General features: G+C 38.2%; 1 protein-coding gene across 2 annotated transcripts in view; it reads left to right on the top strand.

Moving 5' to 3' along the window:
* ankrd27 (ankyrin repeat domain 27 (VPS9 domain)) overlaps positions 1-14,578 on the top strand; it is a 668,625-nt gene that overhangs the window by 616,307 nt on the left and 37,740 nt on the right. The gene's annotated exons all lie outside the window — the stretch shown is intronic.

The following is a 14,578-nucleotide window of genomic DNA, read 5'->3' as shown; positions in this document are numbered from 1 at the left end:
CTTGCTGCCTAACATGGGGCTTCCCTCTTTATACCTAGTTTGTGTATTTAACAAAAAATACAAATATGGCAGTTCATTTTGAGGTTATACATAAATTATAATAGCTTGCGACTCCCTGAATTGGAATGTGTACATTGCTTCTTTCAGATAAAGAGGTTATCAGGGCACTCACAGTTTTAAGAAATATGCTCAAATAATTTTAAGCAAGAATTCAGAAACAGTCACAACTGATTTATAATATCACCGGGTGTTCTGTTAGTATCAAGAGGACAGGAGTTTCTCATAAAAGAATGTAAGTTAGTCCCTTATTCTGTGCACAAGCTTAAATCTTTTTCTACCTAAATGAAGAACAAATCATATAAAAGTAATACATTATATAGTTCTCTGCATCATGATTAATACAAAATACAGTCCTTGGTATTGTGAGGTAAATACTTATAATCATTACAGTTAATAATGTTTTTTCTTTCTCAGTAGACAGCCTTCAAAAAAATTGTTATTGAAATTAAATTATATTAATGTTCTTTGTGCATGGTTACGTAGTCTCTGAAAAAGCTAGCACTTCAAATATATCAGTGCATACTAATTCAGTCAAGATAAAATCGATATTGAATTAAATCGGGACATTGTGAATCAAATTTGAATTGAATCAGAACATCAGTGCTAACACAGTCCTAGTGTTCAGGTTTCAGAAACATTTCTGATGACTAAGTAACAGAGTACTCATTGCTGGTGACTTTATAATGCAAAATGTTAGAATTCCAAACTTAAGTATGTAAACCTAACAGAATAAGATGCTACCCATATGCAAAAGTTAATGCTCAAGTTAACTCCCTTACTAATGATAACTGTTTTTTCACAATATTGATGTAGTTTAGTCGGAAGTATTAATATCTATTTGAAATAGCTTTCAATAAAAATGCTACAACTTAACCTTGTTTGTGCACTTACTAAGATTACATTGTGGTGATGCAAGTTTATAGTAGGCTGCATTCGTTTTACACCTGGCTATTTCACCAGACATGCAAATAACAACACAGCTGTTGTAAATAATTGTGGTGCCTTTCAGAAAAATGCCTAGATTTTTTTGAAGAAGTTAGTTTCTGCCCATACTGGAGTAGATTTTATGTTTTACTAGCAAAATACCCGTGCTTCGCAGCGTCGAAGTACTGCCTTAAAATTTTTATTAAGAAGAAAATTAAACCTTTTTAAACTGATGGAAAATATACCAATAATTATTTGTTGAGGATCTCTTTGTATACCACATTGTGAGTTTGGCCCTCCGGTTGTAATATGACCAAGCTGTGCGCTGAGCTTACTCTTGAGCATGCAACGTACAGTTGGCCATGTGAGCAGTAATCTTGTTTCAAATCTCACAGCTTGGATTGCTGCTGTCATAATTGGTTTGAGTTTCATGGTTTGTTTCAATTACGACAGTATTTGTAGGACTTGTGTTGAAGAGACATTTGGCATCTGTCAAGCGTTGTAAGTATATAACCGGTGTCATCAATAACTTCACATCCAGCTTTTGAGAGTTTAAACATTCATAAACATCAAAGTGCCCACTACTGAAATCGTCACCTGTCAATCTAAGATGTTTAAGAGGCATTGGCAGTTGTCGAAAGGTGTAAAATATTTGGCCATTTCAGTACACTTGAAAGCGACAACTGAACAATTCAGCAGCAGCCATCAACTCACATGCAAAAGCATAGGTGAAGGGCTTAAGCATTTCACTCTTATAGTGCTCCTGTGTAGTATAATTATCTCCTGTACCGTCATCAGTCCACACCTTGAACCTGTCCCAGTCATTCAATACAAGACACAATGTTCCTCCGGATATCAAGAGTGAGCCTGATATTGCCGTGCAATTTGTAACAAAGAGAGTGGGAGAGGTAGGTGCCATCTCCCGGGCATGGAAACCACTCGGTAAGTGACAGTTCTTTGATTGATGATGATCACCTCGATAGAGGTGAAGCAAGGAAGGGAATGTAGAGACTGGAGCGACGGATGGCCTTATATAGGCAGGCAGCCAACAACGTGGGAGGCGTTGGTCACACGGTGACCGAGCTGCAGGCTATGGGCGATATATATATACGTAAGTAGGATTCAGTTAGTGTTGGGAACCCGCGTACCAAATTTCTTGAAGATGGGCCCATAAGTAACAAAGACCGTTGAAAAGTTCAATATGGCGGCCGACAGTGGCATCATACCACCGAAATAAGTACCAAATTTCAGCCTTCTACCTACACGGGAAGTTGGAGAATTAGTGACGTTGGAAAGTTCAATATGGAGGCTGACAGTGGCGTCATACCACTGAAATAAGTACAAACATTGGTTTCGGTTAGCACAGGGAAGCCGCCTACCAAATTTCGTGAAGATGGGGCCATAAATAAGAAAGTTCAACAAGGAGGACGTTGTCGACCGTTATGACCGTTACATGTAGAATTTTGAAATGAAACCTGCTTAACTTTTGTAAGTAAGCTGTAAGGAATGAGCCTGCCAAATTTCAGCCTTCTAACTACACGGGAAGTTGGAGAATTAGTGACGTTGGAAAGTTCAATATTACGGCTGACAGTGGCATCATACCATCGAAATAAATATGTACATCGGTTTCGCTTAGCGCAGGGAAGCCGCCTACCAAATTTCGTGAAGATGGGGCCATAAATAAGAAAGTTCAACAAGGAGGACGTTGTCGACCGTTATGACCGTTACATGTAGAATTTCGAAATGAAACCTGCTTAACTTCTGTAAGTAAGCTGTAAGGAATAAGCCTGCCAAATTTCAGCTTTCTACCTACACGGGAAGTTGGAGAATTAGTGATGAGTGAGTGAGTGAGTGAGTGAGTCAGTGGGGGCTTTGCCTTTTATTAGTATAGATTCCAAAATATGACTGCATAAGTGTCATAGTGGCCAATGAGCACACCATTTTAGCCTTATTCTTGTGATCTTAAAAGCAGAATAATTTTTTCTCCCCATTCCCATCTTGTTACTCTTAATTAGCTGTGACCAAGAGCTCCAGTATTGGGGCATCTTGTAAATAAAATAATGAATCAAATTTCAAATGAAAGGAAATCATGCCAAAAAAGAATATTATTTTAACCTTTCAACCTTAAAATCGGATGATCATGCCAGAGGTGTCTATAGCAGTAACCTGATTCATATCAAAGTCCACCATTAAATGCTGTAGTTTAAAAATAAGCCAGTAATATTGTTAAGCAATACTGCTTCCAAAAAAAGTTGTTTTGGTTAGCAATGTTGTACTACAGAAAGTACAATGTCACAACTCTTGATAGATTGCACAGTAACTATATTTGATACTAGGGGGCTTAGCTCAACCCCAGCCACTTTGCCTCTGTGCTGCTCACATATGTGGATTTCACTTTCACCAAAGAACAAATCTTTTAATTCTCGCGGAATACCCCTCTTCATTGGGAATACAATACAATACAGTTTGTTTTTGTATAGCCCAAAATCACACAAGAAGTGCCGCAATGGGCTTTAACAGGCCCTGCCTCTTCACAGCCTCCCAGCCTTGACTCTAAGAAGACAAGGAAAAACTCCCAAAAAACCTTGTAGGAAAAATGGAAGAAACCTGGGAAAGGCAGTTCAAAGAGAGACCCCTTTCCAGGTAGGTTGGGTGCAGTGGGTGTCAAAAGAAGGGGTCAATACAATACAATACACAGAACAGAACAAATCCTTAATACAGCATAAAATAAAAATTTTAGAAGTAATAGCAGAATTTAACAGTAGATGATATCACATAATAGATTTGGATATTTTAGAGTCCTGAGACCTCATCCATCAAGCTGCCTCCCCATTTGGCCATTCCACGGCTGAAACATGCTGGGCCCCAATCCATGAAAGGACCCTCTTTCCCATGATTCCTGTGATCCTCCATCAGGGATGACTTTACCATAGGCAGGCAAAAAACTTGGCAGGTGGGCGTGGCACCAATGCCACATTTGAGTACCGAGAAGAGAAACAGAATAGGTGAGGGTTAGTATTCAAATATAACTATCATGTTACTTATGTTCTAGTGCAAATGACTAACAACAGAGATGCAGTATGTACAGTTAATCAGCAGCTCTAGTCAGGATATGCTAAACTGAAGTAGTGAGTCTTCAGCCGGGATTTAAAGGCTGAGACCGAAGGGGCATCTCTTATAGAAGCAGGAAGACCATTCCACAGTTTAGGGGCCCTGTAACTAAAAGCTCGACCTCCCACTGTTATTTTATTAATCCTTGGAATCCTAAGCAGACCGGCATCTTGAGATCTTAATGTGCTCAGGATTGTAAGTCATGATAAGTTCAGACAAGTAAGCGGACCTTGGCCATTTAATGCTTTATATGTTAAAAGGAGGATTTTGAAATCTGCCCTAAACTTAACTGGGAGCCAGTGTAAGATTTAAGAACTGGAGTTATGTGTTCATATTTTCTTGTTCTTGTAATAATTCTTGCAGCGCATTTTGGATTAACTGGAGGCTGTATAAGAACAGTTTGAACAGCCAGTGAACACCGCATTGCAGTAGTCAATCCTACTAGAGATAAATGCATGAATTAATTTCTCAGAATCCTGTTTATTTAGAAAGCGCCTTAATTTCCTAACATTTTTAAGATGGAAGAAACATGTTTTGGACAACTTTGTAATATGCGCTTTAAATGACATGCTAGAGTCAAAGATAACTCCTAGATTGCGGGCTGATTCAGTAAAATTAATTGGGATTCCAACTGAGTTAAATGATGACAAAATATTGCTGTGATCAGCGTCATTCCCTCCAACAATTAACATCTCTGTTTTATCTGTATTTAAAGACAAGTAGTTCTCATTCATCCATTCCTTTAATTCACTAACACAACTAATTAAAGACAACATCGGAGAAACTTCATTTGATTTAAATGAAAGGTATAACTGGGTGTCATCTGCATACAGTGAAAATTAACATTATGTTTCCTAATGAGAGATCCCAGTGGAAGCATGTAAAGTGAAAACAGTAAAGGTCCCAGTACTGAGCCCTGCGGGACACCATATTGAACTTCTGTGTATAATGATGGAGTACTGTCAGCACATTTCTGTACATATTGGAATCGATTTGATAAATAAGAACTAAACCAAGCGAGCACGGGCCTGTAAGCCCAACATCATTTTCTAGCCTGTGCAGTAAAATAGAATGGTCAATGGTGTCAAATGCTGCACTTAAGTCCAACAACATAATTACAGTGGAGTTTCCTTCATCAGAGGATATCAGAATGTCATTTACAACCCGTGTTAGTGCGTTTCTGTACTATGACCAGTGCGAAACCAGACTGGAATTTCTCAAATAAATTGTAATGCGTAAGGTGTGACTGAAGCTGACTGGCGACTACTTTTCTAGTATTTTAGAGAGAAATGGTAAATTTGAAATAGGCCTATAATTATTTAGTATGTGTGGGTCTAGGTCTGACTTTTTAAGTAATGGTTTAATGACTGACACTTTTAGTGCATCAGGTACTGTGCCATGCAATAATGAACTATTGATAATGTTTAGAATAGGCTGCAAGAACATCCATTGCACTTTTTACTAGTTTTGTTGGCACTGGATCTAGGGAACAAGTAGTGGGCTTCATTTTAGAAATTAAAGTTAAGACTTCCTGCTCAGTTACAGGATTAAAATTATTAAAGTGCTGAATGCAATGTGAGCAGGGTCTGCTAAGCTAGTATTTGGTTTGTACTGTGATGCTGAGATCTGGGATCTTATATTTTTAATTTTCTCATTGAAGAAGTTCATAAAGTGTGTACTGCTAATATCTGTTGGTATTTTGCACTGTAGATCTGAAATTCCATTTGTTAATTTAGCCACTGTGCTAAACAGTACCGAGGATTTTTATTATTGCTATCTATTAATGTAGAATAGTATTCTGAGCGAGCTTTAAAGAGGGCTTTTTATATTTATTAACACTCTCTGTCCATGCAATTTGAAAGACATGTAGCTTTGTTGTTCTCCATCTGCTCCAGTTTTGACACTCTAATTTAAGAGTGCTAGTGTTTTCATTAAACCAGGGAGAGTTTCTATGTGCTTTGATCACTTTTGTTTTAAGGGGAGCCACTGCGTCCAAGAGCATCTCTCAAGGTCACATTATAATGTGATGTTAGCTGATCTAAATTGTTTTCCACGTTTACATTTGATGTTAACTGATCTAAATGGTTTTCCACAATTACACTCGACTTACTCAAGGTATCTATAAATTTTGAAGCAGAATTACAATCTAGATGTCGCACTGTCTTTGTTTTAATCTGAGAGTGTGTTGGCATGGGCAGAACTAAATCAAATGTAATTAAGAAGTGATCGGAAATAACTACATTTAATGGAGTAATATTTAAATTTTGAATTTCAACTTTGTAAGTTATAATTAAATCTAATGTGTGGTTATGATTATGAGTTGGACCTTTGACAATCTGACAAAATCCTACTGAATTTAACAAATAAGTAAAACATTTGCTAAAAGTGTCAGTTTCCACATCAATGTGTACATTAAAATCCCCCATCAGAACTACATGATCATAATTTATAGCCAAATCAGATAGAAGGTTGCTAAATTCAGTCATGAACAATGAATATGGCCCTGGTGGTCTGTAGACTAGCACTATAATTGTGTTGGAATCTGTTTTAATATTTAAAATGAATGCCTCAAAGGATGTAAAGTTGCCTAAATTTTTAGGAGTGATTTGCATTTTGTTACAATGAATTATTCCAAGGCCTCTCTCGACCAGAATCTCTAGACTTATGAAGGAACGCAGTATCCATCTGGTGACGACTCAACTAGGGGAACAGTGTCACATTTACTAAGCCAGGTTTCAGTAAGAAGACACAGATCAGATTTTGTACTTAATATATATCATTTACCAAAACAGCTTTAGTGCCAAGAGAGAATGTTCAATAAACAGCATTTAAAACTGCATGGTTCTTTCTGAACTGCTGATATATTTTTGTTTTAATTTGAATTAAATTTCTATTACAGATGCCCCTGGAGGGTCTGGTTTTATCCCTTGGTCTAATTATACACCTTATTTTTTGGTTATCAATTAATTTAAGGTTTGTATCAAGACTAAATTTACTGGATGCACCACAACAGGGATTTTGGGTAACAGCTTCAGGACAAATAACTGGTGGGATAAACAACAGCCTTTGATTTAAGATCACATGACTGTGGCCTGGAAGGTGCTCTGATCAGTCAACCAGGCAGTTTTGCTGCCATATTTTATCCCAATTGTTCACAAACACTATGCTTTTATTTGCACGCCAGGTTTCTAGCCAGCAGTGAAGGGAATGCAATCTGCTATAAATCGCATCCCCTCTATATAATCTTGGTAAAGGGCTAGATACAACTAAATTAACTGCTCGTTTAACATAGTTTGGAATTCTAACATTCTGTACTATGGAATCGCCAATTATGAGCACTATCTTATTCTTAGTTTCCACAGGCGCGCTGCGGAGTGCTGAGAATCCGTTCTGGGTCCGAATTGGTGATCTGGGTGCTGGGGGACTAAATTTTGGCTTCTTGGACCCCCGTCTTACTGTTACCCACTCACCTTGTGGCTGAATTGGTGCTGCTGACTTCGGCCACTCATTGACTGCAGTGAGACCTGGAGAGACTGAAGCCGAATCAGAAGTAGCCGAATTGTCTAAACAAACCGAGTCGATCCAATTTTCGGTTTGCCTAATTGCTATCAGGTTCCTAACGCAGTCCTCCAATTCATGTATTTTCCTGACCAACTCTAAATTAACTAAGCACTTTTGCCAGGTGAAGCTGTCTTCACTGTCGGCCGGAAAACCAGAACTTTACATGCTACAGGACACACAACATATAAACGTGCCCTCAACGGGCAGAGAGCAGATTGAACTTATGTTTAGTGCTGAAATCATCTTCTCTGTTTTTGTAGTAACTTTGGCGCCCTCCGCATTCAGCTGAATCACTAAGAGACCGTCAGCTTTAAGTTTCCTTCACCCGCTGAGCAATCGACTTTGATTTCTCACTGCCGGTTATTTCTCCTGGTCAGCTGCTGGCTTTACTTCAGTTGAACGTACTTGGGTGTTTGCGAAGGGCTACGTGCCTGTGGGAGACGCTGCTGCTCTGTGCTTCCGCTGCTCTCTGGTATACCATGGAAGAAACACTACTTTTCCCTGATGGTAACACGAATTATACAATCTCTTTTCACTGTTCCATTAATTCATTGAGTAATAATTTCTGTTTGTTTGCGCTAATGTGAACTTTGCTATAATTTTTTTTTTTGAGACCCTTGCGAATTTTAGTACTTTCATTATCTCAAACCTGCTGTGCATGTGTATCGCGCCAAAATTATTTAATTCTTTACTACTTTATTGTCATCTACTCTTTGTCTTATATTTCCAGCCCCTGGCATTGTTAAATCTCTTGCCACAAAGTCCCGTCTTGCGGGACATGAACCTGTCTCTCTGAAAAAGTCACATCTCGTCCCAGGCTAAAAACTCTCATCTTGTGCCAGTTTTTTTTTTATTATAATAGAAAGATATAATATGTTGCTGTTTTCTAAGATTTTTCAGGTAAGGAAGACAGATGTTTTGAAGCAAGGTAGTTATTACTCACTGATAATCACATGCAAGTAAGAATTTCACTGCCCTGTACACATATGACAGTAATGACTCTAAAAATTTATTATTGAGTTTCTTTAGTGGAGGCAACATAATATAATTTTATCTTCCCTCATAATTGTCAAAGTATAGTTTGAATAATACACCTTGGAATGATTCTATAGGATGAACTGCATATCTCTTCCAAAAACCTGATTGATTTCATATCCTTTAAGGTGCTCATATTAGATATTAAAACAGGTCTAAGCTTAATTATAGTGCTGATTTGCAGACCACTTTATTCATTGTTCATGACTGAATCAGTAACCTTTTGTCCAATAAATTTATAATAATGTGGTGTTGACAAGTGATTTTATTCACATACAGGTGCTGGTCATAAAATTAGAATATCATGACAAAGTTGATTTATTTCAGTAATTCCATTCAAAAAGTGAAACGTGTATATTAGATTCATTCATTACACACAGACTGATGTATTTCAAATGTTTATTTCTTTTAATTTTGATGATTATAACTGACAACTAATGAAAGTCCTAAATTCAGTATCTCGGAAAATTAGAATATCAATTAAGACCAATACAAAAAAAGGATTTTTAGAAATGTTGGCCAACTGAAAGGTATGAACATGAAAAAGTATGAGCATGTACAGCACTCAATATTTAGTTGGTGCTGCTTTGGCCTGGATTATTGCAGCAATGCGGCGTGGCATGGAGTCGATCAGTCTGTGGCACCGCTCAGGTGTTATGAGAGCCCATGTTTCCCTGATAGTGGCCTTCAGCTCTTCTGAATTGTTGTGTCTGGCGTATTGCATCTTCCTCTTCACAATACCCCATAGATTTTCTATGGGATTAAGGTCCGGCGAGTTTGCTGGCCAATCAAGAACAGGGATACCATGGTCCTTAAACCAGGTACTGGTAGCTTTGGCACTGTGTGCAGGTGCCAAGTCCTGTTGGAAAATGAAATCTGCATCTCCATAAAGTTCGTCAGCAGCAGGAAGCATGAAGTGCTCTAAAACTTCCTGTTAGACGGCTGCGTTGACCTTGGACCTCAGAAAACACAATGGACCAACACCAGCAGATGACATGGCACCCCAAACCATCACTGACTGTGGAAACTTTTCACTGGACCTCAAGCAACATGGATTCTGTGCCTCTCCTTTCTTCCTCCAGACTCTGGGACTTTGATTTCCAAAGGAAATGCAAAATTTACTTTCATCAGAGAACATAACTTTGGACCACTCAGCAGCAGTCCAATCCTTTTTGTCTTTAGCCCAGGTGAGACACTTCTGACGCTGTCTCTTGTTCAAGAGTGCCTTGACACAAGGAATGCGACAGCTGAAACCCATGTCTTGCATACGTCTGTGCGTGGTGGTTCTTGAAGCACTGACTCCAGCTGCAGTCCACTCTTTGTGAATCTCCCCCACAGTTTAGAATGGGGTTTGTTTCACAATCCTCTCCAGGGTGCGGTTATCCCTATTGCTTGTACACTTTTGTCTACCACATCTTGTCCTTCCCTTTGCCTCTCTATTAATGTGCTTTTACACAGAACTCTGTGAACAGCCAGCCTCTTTAGCAATGACCTTTTGTGTCTTGCCCTCCTTGTGCAGGGTGTCAATGGTCGTCTTTTGGACAACTGTCAGTCAGCAGTCTTCCCCATGATTGTGTAGCCTACAGAACTTGACTGAGAGACCATTTAAAGGCTTTTGCAGGTGTTTTGATTTAATTAGCTGATTAGAGTGTGGCACCAGGTGCCTTCAATATTGAACCTTTTCACAATATTCTGATTTTCCAAGATACTGAATTTGGGACTTTCATTAGTTGTCAGTTATAATCATCAAAATTAAAAGAAATAAACATTTGAAATACATCAGTCTGTGTGTAATGAATGCATCTAATATACAAGTTTCACTTTTTGAATGGAATTACTGAAATAAATCAACTTTGTCATGATATTCTAATTGTATGACCTGTAGATGTGGGAACAGACTTTTTTATTAAAATTACACATAGCAGTTGAAATTAGTAAGGTTTTCTGAAATTCTTAAAGGATTCTCTCATAGTTATACATTATATCCAGAGCCAGCATATGTCATTAAGCCACTCTAGGCAAAACACTATTGTGCACCTTCTTTGCCTATTGGTTCTGATGTTGCAGATTTAATAACATAAAAGCTGTATACCATCTGATATTTGTCCATAGACACACAGGGTGAATATTCTAGTGTTAGGTGATTTTTCAGCTTCAAACACTTGTAAGAAGGTTATATGAGATATGTGGTGGGCAGCTTGAATCCTCCAAGATTTCCATGCCTTAAATAATGGTTCAATGCATATCCTGCACCAGTGCAAAGCTTTCAGTAACTCAACATCTCTTTCTCACACACACATCAGTAGATTCAAACTGGAATTCTACAGAGAAAAATATTCTACATAAGCCATTATTAGATTTTTGAATATTTTTTCACATTTAGTACTGGCACATGGAATGAGACAATAAGACAATTACCTCAGTCAGCCCTTTAGTAAGGGAAATTTTCATGCAACAATATTTATATTTTCAACACCACAAAATAAGATTTAACTTTGAGAATTGTGTAATTATTAAGTTCCTGAAGTATATAGTACCTTTAAAATCTGTGACAAATGTTTTCATTATAAAAGTTTTAAATTTTGCAAACTGTTGGGGTGTGTCAATCATAAGCAGGGAAGAATTTAAAATATGTTTTGTTTTTAATTTTTTTAATCTTTAGGAAGTGTGCACATTGTGCCTCCATATGGCTACATAGGTCTTTTAGCTATAACTTCTCTATAAATATTCTGTTTCAGATCCTGCTCTTTGGAAATTGAAGCCAGTCCTTTTAAGCTTGTTTTGTGTCATTGCACTGCTTGGGAGTATGCCAGTTATCCTCACCTTTTAACTTTAAGTGCTGGTCAATCTCAGTTTAACATGGGATGCAGTTGTTATAACTTTTTATTGGAGCAGAATCCTCCACATCCTCTATTACTTGTATTAAACCAAAGTTTCTACTGAAAAGAAAGACTTGATGATGAAAGAGTGTCATCCTCACTAATAATGAATTGAGTGTGTTTTGAAGCGACTACTCCTTTAACAGTCCCCTTTTTTGTATTCTCAAACAGATACTTTTGGTCATTTTATGTTGCACCACTTATCAGAATTGCTGCCAGTACCACAAATGCTGATAGCCTAACATATGCCTAACTGACAAATTATTCAGATCAGAATTTAATTAAATAATGTTTTCTGCCATCAGGGCCCTAATACGTCACGTAACAGTTATAGTGGTACAAATGTTCCTATTTTTCACTTATTGAGTTTTGACCAAAATTGTAATTACTTTTGCACTTAATTAAATTATCTTTGATCACTACTTTATTACCTTTGACTTATTCCTGCCATTCCCAGTATGGGTTAAAGTTAAAGAGGGTAATACTTAGACTGGATATTGTCAGACCCTTCCTAAACTGTCTGAATTTTCAGTGAATAATTTGACAAACAAGATGGAATATGAACACGCCAAATTCACTGCAAATAGCATTTTGATGAAGTTTGTTGATCAACACTAATCTGTATGATTAGATATTTATAAAATCTAAACTAATGTCAATAAACTGATGTTAGCCAGTGTCAGGGATGCCAGGGGCAATACCCGGCCGGGACACCGTGAGGGACCGGAAGAGGGTCAAACCCCACCCTGGATCACGTGGGGGCCGCCTTCCTGGTTGCTCTGGGGGCCACGGGTTAAGGGCATGGAAGCCCTACCCTGTAGGGGCCCGTGGTCACCGCCAGGAGGCCCCAATGCCTTGGGGACCTGTTGCCCCAGCACTTCCGCCACACCAGGAAGTGCTGGGGGGAAGATTTAGGGTGACACCCGGAGAGCTGCCGGGAGAACGGCCGGCACTTCTGCCACACTGGGGCGTGGCCAAGGGAGGAATGCCAGGAACACCTGGTGCTCATCCGGGAACTGTATAAAAGGGGCCGTCTCCATTCATTCAGGGCTGGAGTCGGGAGGAAGCAGGACGAAGCACAGAGGAGGTGTGGAGGCGGCCCGAAGAGAGGCATTTGTGGCCAGGACTGAGTATTTGGGGGTTTTTTGTGCACGTGACCGGGTCTGTGTGACCATTGAAATAATTGTAAATAGTGTAAATAAAACGTGTGGTGGTGATTACAACATGTCTGCCTGTCTGTGTCCGGGCCAAGATCACACCAGTAAAACTATTACCAATGACACCATTATTGACATAATTCCTTTTGCACTTGCTTTGAGTCATCAAAACCACACCAGTCTATTTTGTGCTTCTTCAGCCTGATTATTCATTTTAATAAAGTGAAACATTTTTTTTTGTGAAAAGGCCTGCTCACAACTGTATTTGCATGCTTAATCAAGAAAATCAAGAAAAAAGTTCATAATTGCAGTGGAGAGTTAAGTTACTTTCAGCTCCCAAGACATCTGCAACATTGTTTACATTAAAAGCAAAAAAAGATGCAAAAACTGCAATATTTGTCTTGAGGGTCCTGGAAGCAAGATTCAAATTCATGACAAAGGATGTGAACAGAGCTTCATATCTGGTGTAGTCCACACTTTAATCTGTACACTGAACTGCAAAATTGGTAAACCGGTTTCGCTTGTTGCAGTTGATCCAGATTATTTTAAGTATAGAAATAATCTAAATTAACAGCACTATAAACTCTCTTCTGCTCTGACTCAGTGATGAAGCATCTGAAAAACACACATATTGTCCAAATGCAGGGTTGGGATGCCACTTTCAGTAAATACATTTAACATCTCATCTCACCAAACATGTGGGTTGAATAACATGTAATAATAATATGGCAATAGTATTATTAATATTGAATAATACTGCGGTGGTCTGGCGCCCTGCCCGAGGTTTGTTTCCTGCTTTGTGCCCTGTGTTGGCTGAGATTGGCTCCAGCAGACCCCTGTGACCCTGTAGTTAGGATATAGCGGGTTGGATAATGGATGGATGGATATTGAATAATAATATGTATTGGTTGATCTGCTAGTGGAAAACCTTTCTTCTTCTAACTTCCTTCATTAGTTACTGTAAATAGCACTTTCTATACCGAATTGTTCACAGACTTGAAATTTCACTTTCAGGACTGCCAATCACACAAATATCTGATGTACTCAGCCCTGCACTAACTCTTATTCTTTAAAAATAGACACTCAAGACAAAGGCAAACAAACAGCTAAAACATACAAACTTCAGCACTATATTCCGTCCATATTTGTATGGTAAAGGATTTGTTTATTTAATTATTTTTTGGATGACAGTGCATGACATTTTCTTATGCTTATACTAGCCATCTGTAGCATTATCATATTAAGCTCACCTGATGAGGGATGGAATATTAGATATTTCTATGAGGAGCTCTAAAAGCATAGTTTGCCCACACTTGGGTTATGGGTTTAATTTCTCACATTAAGTTGAACATTTAGCAAATGGAAATTTCTACCACTTTTCTGTAATTCATAGGTTTTTCTTTCCATTTCTTTTAACAGAGCTGCTAGCAACCCCTGCCTCACATGTGGATAAGAACTATATGGCTGAGTTAGCTGAGGCTGTATTAATTGGATCACTTTAGCTAGCAGATTGGCATGTGCTGTGCTGTACTGTTTAGCTTATCCAAGCAAACCAGGATAGGTTTCTTTAACAGATTTATATTTAATGATCAAGTGGAAAATTACAAAAATGTTGTGGCCTGCACAAAAAACTACTACATATCATAATAACTAAACAAATAAAAAAATATGTCCATAATCTATTTAAAATTAATATGTAAATAACAGAAAAATGTGATCTACCCAGATAATATGTTATAATTGTTTATATAATCTGTCGTGAAATGATTGGACAGACACAGGAAGAAGTCTAATACTATACGGGCAGTGGCCCGTATAGTTGAATTAGACTGCCAAAATTGAAAGGTTGGT

Source organism: Polypterus senegalus, chromosome 9 (assembly GCF_016835505.1).
Source record: "Polypterus senegalus isolate Bchr_013 chromosome 9, ASM1683550v1, whole genome shotgun sequence".
NCBI lineage: Eukaryota > Metazoa > Chordata > Cladistia > Polypteriformes > Polypteridae > Polypterus > Polypterus senegalus.
This window is presented reverse-complemented; position numbering and strand designations above follow the sequence as displayed.